This window comes from Podarcis melisellensis, assembly GCF_964234715.1.
Source record: "Podarcis melisellensis genome assembly, chromosome: W".
Classification (NCBI taxonomy): domain Eukaryota; kingdom Metazoa; phylum Chordata; class Lepidosauria; order Squamata; family Lacertidae; genus Podarcis; species Podarcis melisellensis.
Window position 1 is genome coordinate 23,379,178 of NC_138535.1, and position 12,759 is coordinate 23,391,936.

General features: G+C 49.9%; 1 pseudogene across 1 annotated transcript in view; it reads right to left on the reverse strand.

Moving 5' to 3' along the window:
• Nucleotides 1–9,087: 9,087 nt before the first annotated feature.
• LOC309361273 (inositol polyphosphate 5-phosphatase OCRL-like) overlaps nt 9,088–12,759 on the reverse strand; it is a 55,480-nt pseudogene continuing 51,808 nt past the window's right edge. The window contains exons 12-14 of the transcript in view: nt 12,060–12,268; nt 11,657–11,680; nt 9,088–9,203 (exon numbers count right to left, since the gene is read on the reverse strand). The product of the transcript in view is annotated as an inositol polyphosphate 5-phosphatase OCRL-like (transcript). The remainder of the gene's footprint in view (nt 9,204–11,656; nt 11,681–12,059; nt 12,269–12,759) is intronic.

Sequence of the window (12,759 nt, forward strand, 5' to 3'; positions counted from 1 at the left end):
TAACGAAACCTTTATCTGCTATGACCCGCCAAGACCACTCAGATACACTGGTTTGGGAGGAGGAAGCCTATAAATCTTTTGAACGCTTAAAACGAGAATTAAGATCTGCCCCCGCCTTGGGCCTGCCAGACTACCGGATTCCCTTCAATCTGTTCATTCACGAACAAATGGGGGTAGCCTCAGGGGTCCTAACTCAACCCTTCCGAGATCAAGAAAGGCCAGTAGCCTATTACAGCTTACAGCTAGACAACACCGCAAAGGGAGCAGTGAGTTGCCTGAGAGCTATTGCCGCTGCTGCGATCCTCCTTGAAAAGGCTCAGGAAACAGTGTTGGGACATGAAATCACCATCCATGTTCCCCATTCCGTCTCCACCCTTCTAACCCTGAGAGGCTGTCACCACTTCTCAAACTCCCGCCTAAACCGATACAAAGCCCTCCTGCTAACTCCATCTAACGTCACCATTAAACGAGTCAACTCCCTCAACCCGGCTACCTTGTTACCCTCCCCCCCCCCCCGATGATGGCACCCCACACCATGACTGCACCACAATAGTCCGCCAAGCCGAGAAGCCCCGAGAGGATCTAGATCACCTTTCCCTAGAAAATCCGGACCTAATACTTTACACTGATGGCAGCTCTAAGGTCATTGATGGGGAAAGAAAGACCGGATATGCCGTTGTCTCTGACTTTGAAGTTTTAGAATCAAACCCAATTAACCCACAGTATAGTGCCCAAGCCGCGGAAGGCAAAAGGACCACCATTTACACAGACAGCAAATACTGCTTCGGGCTGGTACACACGACCGGCCAAATCTGGCTCCAAAGAGGCTTCTTAACTGCAGCCAGCTCTCAAATTTCACATGCCGCCCTAGTGGAGAGACTGCTAACAGCTATCCACTTACCCACCGCCATAGCTTTCGTCCATTGCAAGGCACACACCAAGGGAAGGGATTCAGTCTCAAGGGGTAACAGACGGGCTGATAAAGCAGCCCAGATGGCCGCGCTTCGCCCCCAAACAATGAGTCCGAATTCCAAGCCTTACAGTTTCCTGTCGACATTGACCCTACACAAATATACAAATTGGCCCTAGAGGAGGAAAAAACCATGTGGGAATCTATGGGTGCTACTGAACAAAATGGCATCTGGATTCTCCCAGGACGGCAGAACCGTCCTGCCAAAAGCCTGGACTCCAAAATTGGTGAGGATCCTTCACCAACAAACACACTGGGGAAAAGAGAGGTTAATAGAGCATGTTAAGAGGTCTTGGTACGCTCCAGGGAGAGCAGCCACAGCTACAGCAGCCTCAAAGAACTGCATCACCTGTCACAACTTCAACCCCAAGCGTGAGCCCAGAAAACCGCCAGGGGCTAGACCATGGGCCTTTGTACCCTTTGAAAGTTTACAACTGGACTTTATTGATTTGCCCCAATGTCAGGGCTTCAAACATGCCCTAATCATAATAGACCAGTTACAGATAGGTAGCCGTGTTGGTCTGCCATAGTCAAAACAAAATAAAAAAATTCCTTCCAGTAGCACCTTAAAGACCAACTAAGTTAGTTCTTGGTATGAGCTTTCGTGTGCATGTGAAGAAGTGTGCATGCACACGAAAGCTCATACCAAGAACTAACCTAGTTGGTCTTTAAGGTGCTACATAGTAGACCAATTCTCCTCCTGGGTGGAGGGATTTCCCTGCCGAAAAGCCACCGCATCAGTAGTTGCTAGGGCCCTCCTACAGGACATTATTCCCCGATATGGAGTGCCCCGCCGGTTGGACAGTGACAGGGGAACCCATTTCACTGCCGATGTAGTACAACAGGTGACCAGGGCCCTCCAAATAAAGTGGGATCTCCATACGCCATACCATCCACAATCCTCTGGCCAAGTAGAACGTATGAACCAAGAGATAAAAACACAACTGGGAAAACTTTGCAGGCTCACTGGACTGAAATGGGTAAATGCACTCCCACTGGTCCTCCATAACATACGGAGTGCCCCAACTGGACCTTTGAAACTGTCCCCGTTTGAACTCCTATTTGGGAGACCCCCTCCCGTTTATAACACCTTATTCCCCCTCTCAGAACTCGAGGTGGGGGAAGCAGAACTTACTAACTATATTATTCAGCTTCAGAAACAGCTGCAGCGCCTCCACCAGTACGCGGCTATCGAGGGACAGAACCTGCCCATTGACGTCCAAGCCCACTCCTTCCATCCAGGTGACTGGGTCCTGGTCAAGGTCTATCAGAAGCTAACCCTCCAGCCTGCCTGGGAAGGTCCCTACCAAGTACTTCTGACCTCACCAACTGCTGTGAAAGTGGGGGAGAAAACCACGTGGATACATCACACGAGGTGCAAGGCGGCACCACCACCCCAGGAGACGCAGGAGAGCCTCGGAGAGGATTACACCTTCGAAACCCCACCTCTTTCGGGGACCTCCTACATCGACGAGGACGAGGAACAGACCGGACCAGATCGGGGCCAGAATCGGGCTCAACAGACCGGACCAGATCAGGGCCAGAATCGGGCTCAACAGACCAGACCAGAAACCACATCACCCAACTGGACCTCCGAAATCATCCCAGACACCAACGCCATCAAATTACGCTTTAAACGGGTTTGACAGCTCGTTTGACAGCTCGTTTGACAGCTCCATAGACTGCCTTCCTCCCCGCTTCCCTGACAGCGTGTTTGACAGCTAGTTTGACAGTTCCTTTGACAGCTCCATTGACTTCTATGCTCACCACTCCGTTTCCACATTTGACAGCTCGCCTCTTCTTCCCTTCCTTCAGCCTCTCACAACCGCCGACCATGAACCTGATCCCCACCTTTCCTATCCTCACCACCCTGACTGAGATCTCCGCTTTTCCGTCGGACCATTGTACAGGACTACAAACAGACTACCACTTCTTGGATTACCACAGGATCGAGACCGGCGGAAAGTCCAACCCCGACCGAATGGGAGACTTTGACTTCTGCCTTCCAGAGTCCTGAACCCTGCTGCGCCACTCGCTAGTACCCCGGCTCACCGATAACGAATACTGGGAACTTTTTATTCGAGACAAGAACCTGCAACGCATTGGGTCAGCTGCCCTCACCCTTGATCACCCCTACTACTGGCTGAAGTGCTATAATGGGACCTACCTTCTTTATGGCAACGGCAAAGTCTCAAGGAGCCCGAATTGGACCGAGATCGAGGTAGGAGGGGCCACAAATGTGTACACGGACTCAAACCACCCCTCCAAGAACTTGATCTTCGGGTTCCAGTGCCTCCTTATGACCCCGGAACCCCGAAAGCCTCAACTCCAAGGACTCTGCCTGAGGCGGTACTGCTGCCTGTGGAGCCTTGGGGTCACCCACGATTCCGTTGGAGGAGAACAACAGCATCTCTTATTATCACTCAACATAGCAATATAGAGCTTCCAGGAACAGAGGCGCTCTACCTCTGAAGCCAACGACTCTATGGAACAAGCCCTGATCCCTTTCTACTATAGAGAGCCCACGCCACCCGCCCCTAACGACAATTTGGATAGCGACGAGGAAACGGGGGGAGAAGGAGCACGGGGGGGCACGAACAGAGGAGAAGCAGCAGGAGTGGGCTACTGCTTGTGAGTTTGGACTAGATGGGCTTTTCCTCTGATCCAGCAAAGCCACTTCCGCCTACAAAGGAGGTGGAGTTGCGGGCGACTGAGGGAATCCCCGGCCGCGTCAGCCCCTGGACAGCCAATCGGCTGGCTCAGGGGGCGTGACCAGCCCTATTTATCGCCGCCTACCTCGTAGCAAATCGTCACAACTTTCTGGGTATTGGCGGTTAGGCATTGGTATTGGTATTGTTCTGTAGATGGAAGAGGGGAGGAAGCGCCATCACCTGCCCCGCATATTGAAGGGTAGTCCGATAAAGGATTCCGGGGGCGTGGCCCTGTCCGAAGCCTATGGAGGTGAGGGCCTAAGGCACGCCCCTGAGTGGTGACCCCGGGGAGGGGGGTGCGAGTTGACGTGCATCAGCAGGACTCCCCCTACTGGTGGTTAACCCTTCCCGGACCTCAAGCGGACGGGCTGAAGCCGGATAGTCGGTTAGGACCAATGCCTAAGCCAATGCCACTCATCACCTGTAACCAATAAAGTTGTGGCCATATTTAGCCCATTAACCTGAAATAATTGTGTCGTGTGTCTTTATTTCCCCTGGGGGGGGGGCGGGAACTCGCCACGCAATAGGGCTCTTTTTGTTTTTTTATGCACCCACAGACCCCAAACGGCTCTCCACAGGAACACAGTGGTGCATCTCATGTATGTGGGGGGGATTCCAACACTCCCCCCACCCCCATCCCCAGCAAAGGAAAGGGAAGCATTTCCAGCATTTAAAAGAGCCCTCAGCACAATGCTGTTAGGACAGCAGCCCTGCCTGGAGAGCGAAGGGGGCTGCTAGGAAGGTCGTCAAAGCATCAAGGCATAGATGAGCCAAAGAATGCAATGAAAACTCTCTTGGAGTCAGAGTGACTGACAGGAAGACTGACAGAACCCCTGTCTGTTGCAGTTGATGGCTGAAGAGTTGAGAAACGGAGAAGGGGTAGAGAGAGGGGGGGGGTATAGTGGCTAGAATTCTGGACTAGGAGGACCTGGGAGATCCGAGCGCAAATCCCCACTCAGTCATGAAGTGCACTGTTTGATGTTGGGTCCAGTCACTCTCATCCTAGCCTGCCTAACAGGTTTGTTGTGAGGGGAGAAACAGGGGGAAAGGCAAGCCATCAATGCCACCTTGAGCTGCTTGGATGAAAAGTGGGCTACGAATGTAATAAAAAGCATCCCCAAATAATGATCATGGAAGGTCTAGTCCAACCCCCTGCAATGCAGGAATCTGCAGCTGTACCTTCTGGGAATCGGGCCTGCAACCTTGGTGCTATCTGCAGCTCCCTCTAACCAGCTGAGCTGCAATGAGATTGGAGGGAGAATGGGAAGGCGGGTGGGAAGAGAAGTTAAGCTGTTCAGGAAGGGGTTAAATTCCATGGGGATGCTGGCCGTGTGGGGGACCCCAAGCCCTCGCCCCAGAAGATTAAAAGAAAGAAGCAGAAGACATCCTACTTACAGATTCACGATGCTGGCCATCTCTTCAGCTGAAATCCCCTCCTGTTTAAACTCAACTGCTTTAAAATGCTCACACAACACTAACTGTGAACCTTGCCTCCAACCCTATTGCTACTCCTCTCTGTCTAAAGTATACAGGAAAATAGGTGCACAAAATATACAGAGGAAAATGAAATGATAAAGTGAAAGCATTTGCTGAAATACAGTAGAGAACTCACGCCTCCCGAGTTGAGGGAGGCCTTGCTTTGCATGCAGGAGATCCCAGGTTCAGTCCAGGATCTCCACTAGACAGGGCTGGGACTGCCCCCGTCTGAAAACCCTGCAGCGCTGCTGCCAGTCAGTGTAGGCAGTGCTAGGCTAGATTGACTCTGTCAAGTGCAACTTCCTATGAATGCTCCTCTTATACGATTTCTCGAGACACAAGCAAGCTACCTTATCAACGAGTTGTGAGAGTTCATTCATGACTTTTAACAAACAGCAGAAACCATTTTATTATTTCTATGTGAGTACAGAAATCCTGAATATGAAAGGAAGGAAACCTCCTGCCTCTGCAATAAAGGCAGCTGCACTGCTAGGTGAGCTGTCCCGATGCCAACTGAAACAGACCCTCCAAAGGTGAAAAGGGAATTTTGAGCATCTGAGCACAACTGGGCCGTCTTCTGCGTTAACGTGAAGTGCAGGAAGTGATTGCCTTGAGCAGGGGTAGGCAAGCGAAGGCCCGGGGGCCGGACAGTCCGGGAATCAATGTGTTTTTCCATGAGCAGAATGTGTCCTTTCATTTAAAATGCATCTCTGGGTTCTTGGTGGGGCATAGGAATTCGTTCATTTTCTCTCTCCAAAATATAGTCCAGCCCCCCACATGCTGTGAGGGACGGTGGACCAGCCCACGGCTGAAAAAGGTTGCTGACCTCTGGCCCTTGCTGATTCTACTGAGTCCATCAGTAGATTGTTGTGAAGTGACCTGGCATTTTTAATGAAGTGCAATATAGGCTTGTCTTACATCTTTAACAACAACAACAACAACACAGTAAATTGCACAGAAGAATTCCATGTTGCCTGTGGGAGCGGCTGGGTAGACCTCTTTGCAGCTGCATGATCCATGCATTTGATCTATAAGCAACTGGTCAATCTTCATAATTGGCTCTGGCTTCGTGTAGGAGATTGAACGCATTCTTCTAGTTCTCAGCCCTGTATTCCACCCCCACCCCCCTCCTCCTATACTCGGACGGTGCCGACTACTCATCTCTACAGAGTGAAATGTTTATGAGTCCTGCAGATCTAGTCTCAGACGTCAAAGCTCTACCCCAAAGACGGGGGAGCCTGTGACCTTCTAGAGCATACATTTCTTTGGACTGCTATATGCTGAAGTGAACAAATGTTTTGTCTGAAACCCTTGAGAGCTTCTGTGGGCCGCCCTAGAGACCACTGGGCTAGAGGGATCATGGGGATGACTTGTTCCACAACAGCAGATGGCATGCAGAAATTTAAACTGTAGCAAAGGGAGGTAAACTGTCTAGCTAGCATGCACTCCTCTTAGCCAAAGCCCCAAGAATTGCAAGCGTGGAGCCACACAAACACGCCTGATCTCGACACTGTCTTGGGGGAAACTCCTGATGCTGGAAAATTCATGTGCTCAATTTCTGCTCATTGAGACAGGAGCCAAAGAAAGCACACGCAGAGTAGGGGAGCTCATAAAAAAGGTTTCTTTGGGAGGGGGTGGGTTGAGGTTTGCTCCCATGTGAAAGCGAAAGAGCAGGCTTTCACAGAGAAAGGAGCAGAGTAAGGCGGAACCTACTGGGACCCGTGCTTTCCAGGCACGCTGACGGGAGGGATGAGTCCAGCATTGCATTGTTGGGTCGTATTTCCAGTGACAACTATTTATGACAGAGGTTTACAGAAAATTGATCTAAACCCTCTGCTTGTAAGAGGCTATGGGCATTTGAAGAAGCCCATCATAATCTTTACATGAAATGTATCTTTAGAACACCGGTGGCGTCATGTCCCCATTTGTTGCCTTAGTTTCTCCATCAATGCACCACCCACAATTTGCCATCATATTGGCATCAGGTGTTCTCCAGGCCAGTGAATGTCAGCAACCCCTTCTTCTCAAGCTGCTTCCCCAGTTTCATCCAAAATAGAAAGAAATGCCATTTGGTGGCCCAGTGAGAAGCTTTGGGAAGTAATGAAATACATTTCTGAAAGTTATTTATGGATGCACAAGGTCACCACATCTTTGCTTAAGGTGAATGGAAAGGAACATTTCCCCAGGCGGCACACCACAGTCCCCGAATCTCGTCCGCTGCTTGGTCATTTCAACAGATTGTGTGTACATTTCAGAAAGCTTCCCCTTGCCTACAAATGAAGTGCATGATTTTTCAAAAACTTATTAATGCCCCGTGCTTTTACTTCTGGTGTGGTAAAAAATGGCAGAATCTGGCTATCATTTAAAGCAGTGTAAGACGCTGGTTTACGTTTCCCCTCACATTTGGTGACTAGGTAGGGATATGCAGTTTTGTGTTTTGTTTTTTGAAGAGTTGCTAAGGAGTCCTGCTGCTTCCGAGTTTTATTTTGGGGGTTGTTGTTGTTTTTGTTTACAAAAAGGTAGTCCAGTTGTAACCCTTTTCTAGGTACAATTCTGTACATTCTGGTACTACCTGTTCACTCATGGTCCCTCCAAATCCCTTTGTTTCTTTTAGCAATGTGCCCTTGTGTATCTGCACAAGCTTTTCAAAGCCTGCTACCTTTGCTTACAGAATTTCTCCTGAGGGGCGCTTTGAACATGTCCCGTAATACATGTGGATAAAAGGAATCGCCTTTGTTAATTTCAAAAGCCATTTTATTTCTTCCATGATTTTCCTCTCTTGTTAATTTATTTTGTAAAAGCAAGTGGGGTTTAGTCACCAAAGAGGTGGAGTCTGTGGTTTTGCTCAATAGGTCATGGTCATTTCAAGAGCCATAGGGCCTGAGATGGTTCCAGCTCTAATTTACGTGTAAGATTAGGAGTCCAAGAATGTGGAATCAGTACTGCAGAAGGTCAGTTCTGACATACTTCCCCCCTAAATAGTGGGTGAAGTCCTTTTGGAAAGGACTCAAAGGTTTCAAAGTGTCAAGTTTTGCTGTACTGAAGGACTGTCCATATCTAATCTATTAGAACACTGAACCCTCCTCCCCACTCCAGGAATTTTGCTATCCAGTTGCTCATCTCATTTCCATGGAGGACATTCCAAGAAAGAAAAGTGGGTTTGAATTTGGATAATAAAAGTTTCCAGTCGAGTAGATTTATATATTTTAGTGAAGGTAAGCAACTTAAAATGACCCCAGACCCAGTAAAACTCATTACAAAGAGAAGAGAAACAACATTTAAAAGCAGATACAAATAATGAGGCATTATTCTTTTCTCAAGAAGCCAGCAAAATTTCATCTTTCCTGTTTTATTTTAAGCATGCTTTTTATTCAAGTGTTTAACAAACAACAAGATGGTAAGCTGCTGACTATAGGCAGACCATCCTTTCTCAAGGGCCATTCCAAATGGGATGAGGTACATCCTGGATAGCATGAAGAACAATCCAGCCCTGGGGTGCATAACGTGAGGTCGAGGAATGCCACAATGGAGAGAAGCCCCTCACCAAGAGAGCTGGCACAAGGGCTGAGAATTGTATCCCGCCTGCTTTCCACAGTAGCATTCCTACTACCCTTCTCCTGATTTGGGGCAATGGGAGAGTCAAATCATTCCCCGCGTCTTCTAGTGGCGAGTCTCAGAGAGCCGCTTTGCTAGGGATAGACAGACAATGGTTGGGAACACTTGGGTTCTTCTGAGCCGCTCTAAGGAAGACCGTATGCTGGATGTCCCACCCGCTGCGCTCCACCAAGGTGCCACTATACTCACAGCAGGAGCTCGTAAGAGCGAGTCGGTAGCTAAGATATAAATCAATTGGGACGTTTGGAACCTGCACACCCCAAAACTGGTACTGGATTCCAGCCCACACCCATCCTTTCAATGGTACCCTCCCCCTCAGCTCACCTGGTGGCAGGCATTCTTGAAGAGGTGGTCCACCAAAAGCCAGATCTCCTTGGCCGCTCAGTGGAGTCATCACCATCCTGGGGTACGATATCCAGAAACTGCTTCTCCTGGAGGTCCAATGACAAGGGGGACTGGCATGAGAGCCTGACAGAATGTGTGCCTGTATGCATTCTTTCCTTGCTCCAGCTGGGTGGACAAGTCTTGCCCTCTGAGGCCAGAACTAGGGCTGGGCGATAGCTGGCTTTCAACACGGTGATATATCACTAGCTAAACATTGCAATACACCAATATATCACGATGTCTGAAATAAGATGGAGCTATGTAGAGGCATTGGCTGGCTTCACGGTTTCCCCCGCATTGTGATTTCGGCTGCCCCCTGCAGGAGGGCAGGGGAAAGCTGAACCGGCAGAGTCCACAGGGGCTGCAGGAATCTAAAGAAGCATTGTCTGGCTTCACAGTTTCCCCCCACATGGTGTTTTTTGCATAGTACACACACACACATCATGATTCGCAATATATTGCCAGGTCAGAAATTATGAAACCAGTCTCACTATCTAGACTTCAAGCTGATTTGAAAATATATCGCCCGGCCCTAGCCACAGCAAGCATCTCAAGTGGGGAAACAAAAAACTAATTGCTCGCACCCCAAATCCAAGCTCCCCCTCCCCCTATTAATATGCAGCTAGTAATCCTCCCACTCCGGATGTGCAGTTCACCCAAAAGCTTACTGAATATGCAGCTGTGGACATGAGGTTTGGCTAACATTTTATTTAAATTGTTGGAACCTGCCCTGGGACCTTAGGGTGAAGGGCAGGAAATAAGTAACAAAAACAGCAACAGAACATGGATGGGCCTTCATAGGTTGATGGGCTGCAGCCCCAGCCAGCATGATGAGATGAGGGGGTCACATGTTCACCACCCCTTGTCTAGAGCACGTTGCAGAGGCAGGGGTAGAAACTGAGCAACAGCTGGAGCCCCAGCCCACGACTTTGTCTGGGCAATGCAGCACACAGCAGCTGGTGAACAATGCCTCCGGCCTCCTTCCCATCTTCCTCTCCAGGAATGTTCAGGGTGGTTATTTCTATCTCAAGCTACCACATTCAAGAGAAAGAGAAAGAGAGGAGGGGGGAGCAAGAGAGCTTTAGGAGCACAGCAGTGGCAAGCAGCCCATCACTGAAAGGAGTTGGCAAGGATGGAGAATTTGATCCCCTCATCCCCAGGGCAGCTGTTGATTAGGACCCAGTTCATCCCCCCTCCCCCCCCCCCCGCCAATACTCCCCGCCCCTGTCGAGAGAGAGAGAGAGAGAGAGAGAGAGAGAGAGAGAGAGAGAGAGAGAGAGAGAGTGTATTGGTGTGGGGAATGACACATGCTGTATCAGAGTCTTAGTGCAAGAGTAGCTGGTGCATGCTAAAGAACACAGGAGCCTTGCTGGGTTAGATCAGCATTCTGTTCCCACAATGGCCAACCACATGCCCTTGGGAGTCCATAGGGACACGGGGACAAGAGCACTCTGTCCATCATGTTCCCCAGAAACTGGTAATCAAAAGCATGTGGTTTGTGATAATAGTGGCAAGAAATAGCCCTGACCGGAGCCACTGATCAACATATCCTCCATGATTCTAAATGTCTACAGCTGTCCAAATTGACAGTCACCACGGTCTCCTTGTGGCTAGGATAATACACCCAAGTTGATCTGATTTCGAGAGGAGTGACATTTCCCTGAGCCACCCCAAAGCAGCCACTACCGCTTCCCAAATGCCAGTGCTCAGGTGGTGAGAGTAAGCCAGAGTGGCACAGCCTGTGCAGCAGTTGCTGAGCACAGAGACAAGGAGAAAACTGGCTCTTGGGGCCAGAGGGGGCTGGCGCCTGCATCATGAGACTGGGCTTTCTGCCTCCCGTGCTGCCAATCGCAAGCGGACCCAGAGTCAAGCAGCGATGGCAAATTCTGGTTTCGTCTCCGTTCTCCTCTGCCGAGTTCTACAAGGGCCACGTTGAGACTAGGGGAGAGACCAAAGCAGAGAGCTAGAGCCACCACCTGGACTGGATTTGAGTCAGAAGGCAGGCAGGTGCGGGTACCTGAGAGGAAAGTCCGGTTGGTGGGGTAGTGCCTGGTTTGCCCTAAGGGACCAGCTGCCACTGCATGGAGCAGCTGCTGATCGTTGACAAGGGCAACTCCATTTACGTGCCTTCGAGGCACATGCACACTGCCGCAGAGCTGGAAGGGGCACTGGAGGGGGCAAAAATGTCCCCCCCCCCAAGAGCACAAAAGCGGCAAAGTGGCATGGAAACAGCATCTCGACTCCCTCCCAGGAGCTTTGGCACCGACCTTTCAGACCTGTGGAGAGTTGGAGCAAGGAGTTTTGCAGGGAGGCTGCTGGTTTTCAAAAGGCCTTTCAAAAGGGCTTCCGGGAGTTTAGAGGGTGTTTGCAGGCTTTTCCAATGCTGCCCCCAATATACGCAATTTCATTTAAATGCACGGCACCTCGGAACGCAACCCCCGTGTAAACCTGCTTTGAGCCCGCTACAAGAACATCTAGAGGATAGCAAACCAACTGTTACCTTTTCTAGGAAGCCGTCTTCTCCCTGAGATCAGAGGAGGAAGGCAAGAGCAACAGACAACCAAGGGTGTTAATGGCACAGGCCCTGAGAAGAGAAAGAAACAGCCCATTGGCTGAACAGAATCTGGGCAGATGGCAGGGAAATGCACACGGTTCAGTGGCCCTGCGAAAGGGCAGGTGGGAGGACCAGAACCTGGGATGACTCAGTCAAGGCAAACAAAGGGCATGAACAGCACACAGGAAGCGGATGCACAGCTACAGAAGCTGAAGCTGAATGCAGCGGAGGACCCCCAGCCCCCACATTGCTGAGTGGAAGAGCAGCTGTTTTCCAAGCAGGCAAGCAGAGTGGGAAGGGTAGACATCCAGCACATGAACCTGCCAGGTAAATCAACCCCTTTCCCTACCAGGTCAATAAGTCTGGTGACGGGAACTCCGCCAAGCGGCTGCCTCATCCAGCACAAGGCTTCCAAGGAGGTCCCGAAGCAGCTTGGTAGGTAGCTCCCACCGATGGTGAGGAAATAGTCCTTGCCAGGGTCAAGGTGAAGGACAAAGATAGCCTCAATCTTCTCTTCCTTGCTGACGTACACATCCAGGGAAATGTCCACCGTCTCACCTAAAACGGGAGGAGGTCAGGTAGATACACTCTTGGGCACAGCCAAGTTGGCTTGTCTGTAAATTAAAAGTGAAGACGGTGAAGAATTGAACAGAAGGACACAATAGGAGGCTGCTGGATCAGGCCAACGGCCCATCTAGTACAGCATCCTGTTCTCACAGGTGTATGGGGCAAACCTTAACTTCAAGAATTAGGAGAAGAAGCGACTCAGTTCCCACCCCCACCCCACTTTCCTCTCTAGTCCTCCAAAGCAGCAGCTGCACAGAAGATGGTGACAGGATACTGGGGGGTGAGAGAAAGTGATCCTAACAAAAGAATATCAAAAGGGAAAGGATTTTTGCGCCCCCAATGTAACTTTCTTTTTTAGTTTACATTTCATCGAATTTTTAAAGGTTTGGCTAGTTCTATATGTTCCCCAAGATATTTTTGTGCCTCCACAACATAAAAATACGATTATTTTTTTAAAAAAGTAATTTTTGGACGGACTGCTC